This window comes from Taudactylus pleione, unplaced genomic scaffold (assembly GCF_031769625.1).
Source record: "Taudactylus pleione unplaced genomic scaffold, aTauple2 ptg001547l, whole genome shotgun sequence".
NCBI classification, from domain to species: domain Eukaryota; kingdom Metazoa; phylum Chordata; class Amphibia; order Anura; family Myobatrachidae; genus Taudactylus; species Taudactylus pleione.
In genome coordinates, this window is record NW_028285944.1 from 15,104 (window position 1) to 27,913 (window position 12,810).

General features: G+C 43.8%; 1 protein-coding gene across 1 annotated transcript in view; it reads left to right on the forward strand.

Annotated features, from left to right (window-relative positions):
- The first annotated feature begins 11,820 nt into the window (after window positions 1-11,820).
- SESN3 (sestrin 3) overlaps window positions 11,821-12,810 on the forward strand; it is a 34,607-nt gene continuing 33,617 nt past the window's right edge. The window contains exon 1 of the mRNA XM_088463993.1: window positions 11,821-11,879. The gene's annotated coding sequence lies outside the window, so the exon portion shown is untranslated. The remainder of the gene's footprint in view (window positions 11,880-12,810) is intronic.

Here is a 12,810-nt window from a genome sequence, read left to right on the forward strand (position 1 = left end):
CAAATTCTATGTTTCTATACAGAATACAAGTACATGCATCAAACTCATACCAGGCCTGTAACAGCATCACATGTGTCCCACTGGGCTGGGGTCTCGGGCTAAGGGGGAGATTTAACCAATCAGCTTGTAACTGTCATTTTATAGAATGCACTACATAAATAATAGGTATAATATGAGTGGTTGCTATGGGCAATACCTCCAGTTGTCCTCTTCAGAAGTGTAATACATCGCCCCCTGTGACAGTTATGTAAATGACATCTCCCCCATTGTGTTTTCATGACTGGCCAGGGGCTGCACATCCTCCAGTAGGTTCCACGTCCAGCTAATATCTGCTAGCGTAGAACATTGGACCTCAGTTACCTACTTTTTCCATCGTCTCTCCTGGAGAAGCCCGGAGTTGTGATGCAGCGGGGGGCAGGGCCGGCCTCTGATGTCATTAGGCTTCGCTAAATAAATGATGTGGTTTTGCGTCATTTTAGCCCCACCTCCTCCGTACGACCTGCGATTCCCGGTTTTGTAGGCTCGCCTAACCCTCATGAGAATGTAGCCTATCGCGCCACTTAGAACGAGGGTCTTGTGAGTATGAAGTAGCTAGTGACTGAGAAATGATTACAGTAAACAATTACTTTCTAGTAAATGCCCTTCCGGAGCCTACTGACCCATCGGATGCACCTACCACCTCGCACATTAATATTGCTTTGTTTGTGGTTGAAGAAATTACATGATTCAAGACTAGCTAGTTACCAGTCAATCAATCCTATTAGTCTATGCGTATATATATATATATGTGTGTGTGTATAAAATATATGTATGTGTATGAAATGGCGATGGCCGGGAAGCCATCTGACTAAATCCCGACGCCGCAAGTCAGAGCGCTCGAAATCCCGATTTGGGCTTGTACGTACCCTAACCCTCCTTTAGTGATGCCTAACCCTAACCTCCCCCCCCAGGGGTTGCCTAAACCTAATCCCTCCCTCCCCTGCACCCTAGACCTAACCCTCCCTGGGTAGTGCCTAACCCTCCCCCACCTGCGGCTAACCTCTAACACTGCTCGGCTTACCTTCGTTAGGGAAGCCGTCCGTCTAGACTTCAGCGTCGGGATTTAGACAGATGTCTCCCGGCTATCGGCATTTTGACTGCATCCCATTATATAAATGTGTAGTGTTCATTCTAGCACCCTGCACCTGTCGCAACCCGTGCAGTTCCTCTTTTCTGCCTGGGATGTCGCTCCCTGCTCTGGTGCTTCTAGCACACTCTGCTGATACCCCCAAACTGCAAAGATACAGCCCATAGTGTGCTAGAAGCACCAGGTCAGAGAGCGACACCCCAGGCAGGAAAAAAGAACTGCACGGGTTCTCTTATCGTGCACCACTGTAAGGGTTAAACGAGTACTGTAGATTTATGGCTCTCAGAAGCTGTGGGCTTTATCTGTACACTCCAATAAGGCCAAGGTTACGGATCGCATGCAATCCAGCCTCTTGTGTTTTTTTGCGTTGATACCATGTTGAATAGTTCTATGAACAAATCACTGCTTGTATCTTTTTTATTATGTACATTCCCTGTAACAGGGACCCACTCAAACCAGAGAAAAATGCAACTCTTTGTAGATAAAAAGTCCTGACTTGTCACTGCCTATGTAATCTGGTACTTTTCCACTCCCAGAATCCTTTGTGATGCCGTGCAGGCAACAGCGTATTCATGTGCTGCTGTTTGTACCTAAAGCACCCGTTCTTTGTAAATGTAATATTGTGAATTGGAGTAGACTGTATGATTACTTATAACTTTTTATTCCTTACTAGTATTTTATTAAGCAACTTTTTGTAAGTTTTTAGTAAAGCAAATTTACTGAATATTTTATCTTAAAATATGCGTCTTTATCTGCTTCTTTATACCATTTCCTGTGCGACAAAAAATGAGTACGAAATACTAAGTACACTATTGGCTACTCAGTACACTATTAGCAAATTAAGATGCAAAATTCAGGAAAAAGTACTCTGGTATGGAAATCACTACCGTAGCGGAGCGTCTAAAGGTGCATACACACGGGGCGATTGGCTCCATTAACGAAATCGTCCCGTGTGTCCCCGGCAGGAGTGTGCTCAGTGTTAATCCAGAACGATTTTGTTCAGTGCCGGGCTCCCTCATCCGCGAACATGTTCAACCTGACATTATCGTCCGGTTGGACGGGAGGTTCGGGCGATGGACGGCAACTACCAACTGCAAACGGGAGAGTGCATTGGTAGTTATCGTTCATCGTTTTGGGACAGGAACTGAACGATTTTTTGACTTAACGATATAGTTATCGTTCATTCGCGCAAAAAATACCTGTGTGTGTGTGTACACGCCTATAGTCGCACCCTCTTGCCAGATGGCGCCAAGAGAATTGGGGTATGTTTACTAAAGTGATAGTTTTTAGAAGTGGAGATGTTGCCCATAGCAACCAATCAGATTGTACTGCCCATTTATTCAGCACCTTCTAGAAGATAATAGCTAGAATCTGGTTGCTATGGACAACATCTCCACTTCTAAAAACCCGCACTTTAGTAAATATACCCCCTAGGTGTCTGAGGACACATCTGTATAGTGAAGACTCCCTCTTGGGACATTTTAAAATCTGTTTACACTTAACCTACACCTTGTGTATTAGGATAAATATAGCATTCACAATCACACCCTTATACAGCAAATGGAAAGAGACTGGAGCTCTACAAATGTGAGCTTCCACTTATCAGGTAACAGAGTCTCTTTTGCACCAAGTGTAAAACTTAATGCAATAGTCTTGGTTGCCTCCCATACTCTGTTGCGTGGTATTGGAGCAGCTTGTGGTTGGCATTACTGTGAGGCACTATGGGGGCGATTCAATTCAGAGGGAGTTGAATAGCGCTGGGAAGTTGGTCCCGGAGCTATTCAATTCAGCTCGCTGTTTAGTCCGACTGTTACAAGTTAATCGGAGAAATGCATAAATGCGGCTTTAGAAGAAGGGGTGAAGAATAGAACTTAGGACAAGTTATTTTTCCCCAAAAAAATAACTTGTCCTATCAAATTTGGGGTACATGAAAATGGGTCTAAGTATATTTTTAGTTCCCTAAAGTTATTTTAAAAAATTCTTCAAAAATGCACCTGCCGCAACCACCCGCATTCTAGAAAACACCGGCCGCATACTTTGGAACCTTCTCCCCCCCGTAAATAAATTTTGCTAGTTTAAAACTTCGTTCCCCAATTATTATTTTTTTTTTCACCCCAAAATTAAAGTCCATTTTTTTGGGGTGTCCTGATTTTTTTTTTAAATGTTTTCACACAGATTACTTTTAGGGGACCCTCCCAGGGCTGCAGGCTATTTTTTTTTTTTTTTTTTTTTAAGCCTGCACCCCTAAACCCCAATACTGCACTTTATTTTTGCCTTGTATTACAGGGTGAAAATGTATCCCCTTTTTTTAACAAAGACTTTTTGCATCGGCGAAAAGTGTTTGTAATTGAATACGGGGATAATTCAAACAGATGTCATCATGGGTTTTCGCAGCCTAATTGAATATGGCCCTATGTTTTAGGGAATATTTTATTTATTAACAGTTTCTTATATAGCGCAGCATATTCCGTTGCGCTTTACAATTGTAAACATTAATAAAAAAAAACTGGGTAATAACAGACAGATATTTAGGTAGGAAGGCCCTGCTCCACTGGGGCAGGGACTGATGTGAATGAAGGAAATATTTTCTGTAAAGCGATGTGTGATACAGCAGGGGGTGTGGGGGGGGCGGCTTAAGCGGGCTGTGCGGGGGGGGCCGGGAGTGGCACACGATTTTCGGGATGCTCCCGGGAGAGTAGGCATGTATGGTACACAGACTCCTCAGAATGAGTTTAAAAGTCATCACTCTTTTTTTTTTTTAGTTTTCTTTTTTGACTTCTATAATCTCCGATATATTACAAGTGCTATGGATGTTCAGTATTCTTGCTGCATGTTGTATGGAAATGAGTAAAATAGGTTAATTTCAGGCGATCGGTACCGATCTGATTATAAGAAGATGCAAATCTAGAGCTTCACTGCTGTAGCGCTGTGTCTGTAATAACTTACAGCAAATCCTGCAAGTCATTGTGGTGACAGGCTATATCAGCGAGGTGTTTACAGCGTCTATATGACAGGTGCTCACATACCACAAACTGTAAGACATTATCTCAGAGACTTGTCAGTGACCCGATCTGCAGATTCTCTGTCGCTTGCAATAGGTTATTCTAGGTTAGCCGCACCCATCTCCCGCAGAAAGGTGATTCTGTATTGCCCAATAGCACATGCCCGTGAATTAAACGTGTCAGTGGCAGCGTATTGCGGTTTCGCCGGTTAACCAGAGTGCCCAAAGAGCTTATTTCCAAACCCTAATGTTTAGTTATGTTCCAAAGCAGAAGTTTGTGTGTTGTAAGAGCCGAGCATAACAAAGTGTAACGGCCACTCGCTCACAGTGAAGTCTGCTGTTTTTTGTTTTTGTTTTTTTTCTGGCTGACCGTCTACATATAGTTTCTGTGAAGTCAATAGGAACTAGTAGCAACACTAGAGGCATTCAGTGCCTCCTACCTCCAGGATGTCACTAGTTCTTAGTGACTTGGTCTCCGTTTGCAATAATGGCTGCTGCTACTCCATATAGGCCAAGTGGTTCCCAAACTTTTTCGAATCACGGCGCCCTAGAGTATCAGTAATGGCACCTTTCGGCTAAAAGTTTCTTATTGAGAAATTCCGCAAAAATGAAATTAAGTATATTGTGCTTATGTCACCCTTAGGGTCAGTTATGTGGTGGCTGACAGGACGTGACTTCTTTTTGTCTACATTTTTTTGATTGGCAGAACCAGTGCTAATGACTGCCAATCACACTGACTCAAAATCATTATATTTGGTACTTGACCACCGGTATGATATCCGGGATGCCGCTGTTCAGAATACCGACAGCGACAGCCAGGATCCCGACACCCATAGAACCTAACGGTGACTACTTTTCTATCCCCTACCCTACCCCCCCCCCCTTCCTGGTGCCTAAACCTACCCCCCCCCCCTTCCTGGTGCCTAAACCTACCCCCCCCCTTCCTGGTGCCTAAACCTTCCCCCCCCCCCCCCTTCCTGGTGCCTAAACCTTCCCCCCCCCCCCCCCCCTTCCTGGTGCCTAAACCTTCCCCCCCCCCCCTTTCCTGGTGCCTAAACCTACCCCCCCCCCCCCTTCCTGGTGCCTAAACCTACCCCCCCCCCCCCTTCCTAGTGCCTTAACCTACCCCCCCCCCCCTTCCTAGTGCCTTAACCTAACTTCCCCTTCCCCGCACCCTAAACATAACACCTCCTCCCCGGTGCCTAACCCTAAACATCCCCCTAGTGCCTAACCCCGCTACCTAACGCTACCCTCCCCCTGCACCCCGATACTTACCTAAGGGATGCCGATGGTCGGGTTACTGGTGCCGGCTACATCCCTTGACCACCAACTCGATGCACCCCTGCAAGTGCCCTGCAGAACCCCAGGGTTTGGGAACCACTGGTATAGACAATGAATGCACTTTAAGTGGATTTGTATTGAATTTCAATTACTGAGGCCTTGTTTTAGGGTTGGCGTTATTAGATTATGCACAAAAGTGTCCATTTAAACCTGGGTGTTGTAACAGGCTTCACATTTTTTTGTGGTTACAGCATATTTCGCTATTAGGCACAAGTTAAATGTGTTTTTCTTTTTAAGTTGGGAAATTTTCAGTATTTTTGTTCATGACCAGTATATGCCCTGCAGCCCAGATATCTATCTTCAAACGCATTTAAAGAGAGTTTTCATCTTTATTTTACGTCGATAAATTGGCTTGTACTTGCCCTACTGCAGCGGTTCCGAAATATAATTTATTTTTATTATTATTAATAAAAAATACTAATGTGCTTTTCAGGCACGTTTATATATAGATAAAGAATTTTTTTATAATTGGTGTAACGGGATAGAACACAAAGCTGAGTTACTGTCATAAAAGGCCACAAAAACAAACAAAAATAACTGTACCCGATAATATAAATGTTTTGAAAAGCACAGGAGGTAAAAAAAATTGCTTAATTTTGTTAAATAATTTTGGAAGATGTGTATAGGACTGCATTTAGCAATGACTGTGCTTAAAGGAGTTTATTGGGATAAAAAAAAAATGTTTGAAATGACTGTACTTGATAAGTTTTGCCCTTTCCTTACTGATACGGGGTTCTCACAGCTGTCCTCGTTCTCTTAGTTAGGGCCCAGAAAATGCCATTAACAATAGAGATATTAAATAGAGAGATTCTGTTTCCTGAGGAGAGGGTCACGTGATCCGAGTCACAGCCAGCCCTTCCTCCATGTACATGGAACAAGTGAGTTAGGGGATAGTGCTGGGAACTGGCATGCTGAGAAGAGGGGCCTCTTTCTGCTCCCTACATAATAAGCCATATAACTGTGGTTACCATGGTAGTCTCATGAGCGTTGGGAAACTAAATCAATATACTAAAGCTTGAAGGAAAATTACCACAATGGGGTGAATTCAATTGCATGCGATGTGCTGTACATCGCATCCCGTAATGGCACATTACGCAGCCGACTACATTAATGCTTTTACCTCACACCCATAGAGGTGCATGGGAAAATCGGTAACGTAGTGAGCTACCATATATGGCAAAAAATGTGCGCAGCGGTGATGCTTGGCAGCACTCCAAGGCTAATAGAATTGCTCCAATGTGTCTTCTTACAGTAATACCCCTCTTACCCCGACTTAAAAATGCCGGGTTGATGCCCGCGAATGCGCATCAACCCGGGATTTTTGTCTGTGTAAACTGCTCAACCCGGGGATCTGACCTGTGCTCAACCCTGCAAGCCAGCCGGGTCGGATCCCCGGGGTGTCACCCTGCAGTGTAAACGGCGCCACCCAGGTCATGACCGCTGTCGCGGCACATGCTGCCCGATTGGCCGGCTTCAGTGGCGCTTGGAGATGTCATCATCTCCAAGCATCCACTGCCGGGCCGACTAGAACGGAGCAGCGCATCACACCCGCCCTCCTTGCCTCCGGACCGCTGCGGAGTAAGGTAAGGGGGTCGCGGAGGGAGGTAAGAAGCACTGCTCACCTGTGCCAGAGAGCCGCGGTCAGTGCGGCAGTGTAAAGGGGGGTCTGATCCGGGGTGGCAATGTGTTCCAAATCCCAGGTCAGCCACGGGACTTTGGTGTAAAAGGGATATTAATGAGTAACAATATTATTATTATTATTATTATTATTATTATTATTATTAATAATATTACAGCTTCTAATGTTGGGCAAAAATGAGACACTGTATAATGCAGGTAGTATGAAGATAGGCTTGAGGCTGATGAACTTGAGTACCTTAGGCTTAGATTGCTAATTGATTACAAAACCGAGTCCTTTTGGCTGATGTCTTGTGAAATGGCACAGTACTGTATGTGAGTAATGATTGCTGGGGGTTACTGACATAGGGTCTGATTTGGAGATAGACAGAATTGCAGAGCCGTACACAAGCGACTGAGCAATTTCATAAATCTAAAATGCAAATGCAGCAGGAAGTGTCTGAAACGCACACCTCCGTGCTGCATCTGTGATCCAGCGCTGTGACCGTGGTCGCAGACTGGGATCACCATCGCAACCGATGGTTTTCCCTTCAGCCAGGCTGCAGTAGCTGAAGCTTTTCGCAGCCTGACCGGGTTCTGGCTGCTTGTGAGGCCAGGAAATCTGCATCCACCTACGCAGACCTTGGCTTGGCCTCGTCCCTCATGGAAAATGGGGACGTCACGCCCCCATTTCCAGGAATGCCTCCCAAGAACGCCCCCGTTTGCCTCCCAAACGCTACAGCCTGTCAATCAGGCTGCGCCTGGAAGGCACTGCGAGTAGACTCTTAGATGGAGGGCTACACATGCGCAGTCCTCTAACAATCTGAGATGTGCGCTAACCATGGGGTAGGCGTAATCTCTTAATCAGGCCCCTAGTTATCTGCGCAAATGCCCAACGACTGGTACAGAGAGAGGGGTTTGGTTAGTGGAGAATTGCTGTGCAATGTAAGCAGGTTGGAAACCTAAAAGTATTCAATCTATCCGGTCATACTGGGACGGGCATAAACTGAGAAACTGTTTAATGCCTACTATGTGTGGACATAGCAGAACCAGCTTAACCTGGAGCTGGCCACTTTGATTTTACGCATAAGGCAACAAATATTGTGGTTGTGGCCCTATATTCTGCATGCAACCAGCCACCAAAAAGAGAGAATGTAGTCCTGCACTGTTGAATTAAATTTAGCAGAGATCGTCTATGTGATTCCTATTTAATTTGTAAAAAAAATGAATCCAAACGGAACAATGTATGAGGTCAAAAATAGCAACCCCGCACATGAATGGTCTCAGGATGCTTTACTGTTGGCATGACACAGACTGATGGTAGCGCTCATCTTTCCTTCTCCGGACAAACGTTTTTCCAGATGCCCCAAACAATTTGAAAGGGGATTCATCAGAGAAAATAACTATACCCAGGTCCTCAGCAGTCCAAACACTGTACCTTTTGCAGAATATCAGTCTATCCCTGATGTTTTTGCTGGCTTTTTTGCTGCCCTTCCTGACACCAGGCCATCCTCCAAAAGTCTTTGTCCTGTGTCATACCAACAGTAAAGCATCCCTGAGACCATTCATGTGCGGGTTGCTTCTCAGCCAAGGGAGTGGGATCACTCACAATTTTGCCTAAGAACACAGCCATGAATAAAGAATGGTACCAAAACATCCTCCAAGAGCAACTTCTCCCAACCATCCAAGAACAGTTTGGTGATGAACAATGCCTTTTCCAGCATGATGGAGCACCTTGCCATAAGGCAAAAGTGATAACGAAGTGGCTCGGGGAACAAAACATCGAAATTTTGGGTCCATGGCCAGGAAACTCCCCAGACCTTAATCCCATTGAGAACTTGTGGTCAATCCTCAAGAGGCGGGTGGACAAACAAAAACCCACAATTCTGACAAACTAGAAGTATTGATTAGGCAAGAATGGGCGGCCATCAGTCAGTATGTGGCCCAGTAGTTGATTGACAGCATGCCAGGGAAATTTCAGAGGTCTTTGAAAAAGAAGGGTCAACACTGCAAATATTGACTCTGCATAAAATTAATGCAATTGTCAATAAAAGCCTTTGACACTTATGAAATCCCCTTAATTGTACTTCAGTATACCTTAGTAACATCTGACAAAAAGGTCTAATAACACTGAAGCGGAAAACTTTGTGTCTTGGCAATTAAAAATAAAAATATGCTAATTAATCGAAGGAACTGAAGCAGGTTTATCTGTGGATCTCCAGCAAAAACAAGAATCTACAATATGATATGGGCAGGGCTTGCTGGACTTGTAGAACCGCAACTGCCGTAGAGCCTCAAATTGACTCCACGGTCAAAAGATAAGAACAGATCTTGTAACAATATGTGATTATTAGGGGGACATTTATGAAATCTACTAAAGAGGACAAGTGAAGGTGGTACACATAGCAACCAATCAGATTGTAGCTATCATTTATCTAGTACAGTGGTGGAGAAACTTTTTTGTTCAGCTAAGGGCCATTTTGATATATAGAACACTATTTGAGGGCCTGGTTTTGGCCATGCCCCCACCCCCCACCTCCGCGCACGTGATGTCACATGGGGGCGGGCCACAATCGCCGGTGATTGCAGCAATGCAATGGAGAGCTGTAAGGGCAGTGGTGTGACCGTCTGAAGCATCCTAAGGATTCTCCAGGCGGCACTGCTGCATAGATTCTGGCTGCAGAGTGCCGTTCTAGGCACCCTACTAGCCAAATGAGGCCAGCAGAAAAAAGCTCTGAGGGCCAGACCAAATGATACCGTGGGTTAAGGGGTACATCCACTAGACGATCTACTCCCTGTCCAATCTCTAAATGATTTTCCCTTGATTTTTTTTCCCTTGAAATGATATCTTTCAGTCTGAATGATTTGCAAACGATCTTTTAATAGATCAAGTGAATTTGACCTGCATGTTCGGTCGACTGACGAGACGATCAAACGACCAGCGGAAGCATGCATTGTTAACGACCAAACACTGCACGATTTATAAACTATCTTTAAACTATTGAACGATAACAACGTCGTTATCGTTCAATCTCCTTCTAATATCGTGTAGTGGATGCCCCCCTTTATAAGGCCCCCGGGCAGGATGCTCCCCATCCCTGATCTAGTACATTCCATAAAATGATAGGTCGAAGCTGATTTACTGCTATGGACAACACCTCCATTTCTCCTCTATAGCAGGTTTGATAAATCTTCAACCCCGTGCTTGAACTCTTGTGCTGTATTGCTGCTTTATGATTACTGGTGGGCAGAGTCCATCTTGTGTGCTGACATGGAGGCGTGGCTCAGGTGTAAATGGAACAGTCTTTATTGAGGCATATGGCTCAGCCGGCTCCTCAGTTAGCACTGATAGGACTTTGGCACCTTTCTGTAACAATGATAGGGGGTGTATCTGTTTTCGAACTACAGAATGTGATCCAAAGTCTACTCCATCTGTAATGTGAGATATCACCCTTATAACTGTTGCCAGCTTATCAAAAAATAATTCCTTTATTTGCATTTAATGGGTCTGGTGTAACCAAAGGCCCTATCATACGAACAGAGAGCAAGAGTTTATATAAAAATAAGTAATTGTGAACACTCCCCTTTTTAAAGTGGAGCCAACATCTGCTGAGAGGCAGCCATTTTGTGAGTTTATTCAATATTCAGGTCATCCATGCAGTATGGAGCTTATGACGTCTCCGAGGCACAGTAATGTCAGTACGTTTGTTAGTTGATGGGCTGAATATTGGTTTAGCCACCAGAATGGCTGCCTTTAGGGTATGTAGATTCTGTCATTGACAGTGGTCAACACAGCCAACCTATTTTAGCAGTCTTATGGGGCCCCTTCATCTAGTCTGTATCGGAGCAATTCCCCGTTACGCTGAAGTCTGCGGATTGGAGAAATCCAACAAGGCGGACATTCTCAATTCCCTGATTCCGACCCGAGGATGGTCGTAATCCGTGGGTCATGGATTTCTAATATGTTGAAATTCCCAGATTCCCCAACTGAACGCTGATCACCCATGTTCGTCAATGTGCGTTTTTGATCATCGGATCGACGTTGGCGGAATGGGGAATCGGTACATACGTGTATGGCAGATAACTGTAGAATGCCAAGTAGACGGTAATTGTACAATGTGCAGACATGTCTTCCAAAGGTCAAACCGTTATTAAGCTGTATTTCTTTTGCAAAGTAATTATGAACGCTGCTTTGGACAGCTTTATCTGACAGTTCTGTGGTCATATAAATTGTGACGCTTGTGCAGTTAATGGGAGTCTGAAGTGATTTCTAATATCCGTGACATCTACAGTAGGGAATTTGGTATTCCTTATAAAACACCCATAATCCTAATGAAGTGCTGGCTTCAGAACTCACGACTCTGCAGATAATTTATACAATGTCATCATTTGTGTGTTATGCCTAGATAGAATTAACAATTGTATTGTGCTTTTTAAAGCTTCCTGCTTTGAAGAGGTAAAACGAGGTAGTAATGGCTGCCTCATACAGTGTCAGTGCAGTGGTTTTACTTACTAACTCTGGTTACTGTATTTTGTACTCGTTTCCTCTTGTTTTTAGATGCAATATCACCCTGTGTGAAGAATATATGAATACATCGGTTTATACATGCAATGCACATCCCAATACAATTCACACACATCCCAATCAACAGCTTTACTCAATTTTTAGAAGTCAAAGTCGATATTTTACTTTATACATTATATTATAAGCCCTTTTATCCTTTATTTTAGGATAAGAAAATTATAATCTCTCAACCATCAAGAGGACCAAGTGCCTTTATACCTGAAAAAGAGGTAAATATATATTTATATCAACATAAAATTAAAACTGACCTGATTAAGGAATAAGTCAACCTATTATTTACATAGACATTGCTTTTCAGCTATATTTCACTTAAGTGGACTCTTAAAGGGTATATTTACTAAAGTGTAGGTTTTTAGAAGTGGAGATGTAATCCATAGCAGCCAATCAGATTCTAGCTGATATCTTCTAGAAGGTGCTAGATAAATGTTAAGTAGAATCTGATTGGTTACTATGGGCAACATCTGCACTTCTGAAAAAAACACACACTGTAGAAAATATACCCATAAAACTGAAATAATAATTAATTCAGTATGAAAAATCATCATGTAATATACATGTGACAGGAGATGTGCGCCATACATTGTAGTCAGACATTTGTTGTTCTATAATCGCTGTCCCTTCATCACACGTCTAGAACCTTGTAGCCGATATCTTTTTTTTTTTTTTTTTTTTTTTTCAGAATCCATTTTAAAATTTGGTGTTTCTAAATGTGCGCTCACAGATGAGCAGTTTCTGTCGTGGGCATCTATAAACATTAGTGAGAGTTGCGTACCTCCCGATCGTCCTTATTTTGGCAGGACAGTCCCAATATAAGCGTACTGTCTTGCGAACAGGACATTTGCCTTCATTCGTGGGAGGTTTTTGGGAGCAATCGCCGTGAAAATGGCTTTTTTTTGTATTATTTTTACTTGTATGGCAACGGGCAGGGGGGGGGGGGGTCTACAAATTTACTGCATCGTTCAGCAGGGAGCGGGGTCTATGATCACGCAATGCTTCACAAATTGTGTTAGTGAGCCCCTGGGTTCTATGGCGCAATGGGTGGATCCAAGAGAGCTCTCCTAGGCATTCAAATTGTCCTTGCCTGAAGAGTAACTGGCTGGATGAGAATACCGTGCTAGTATTTTTCATTATAGCCCTAAT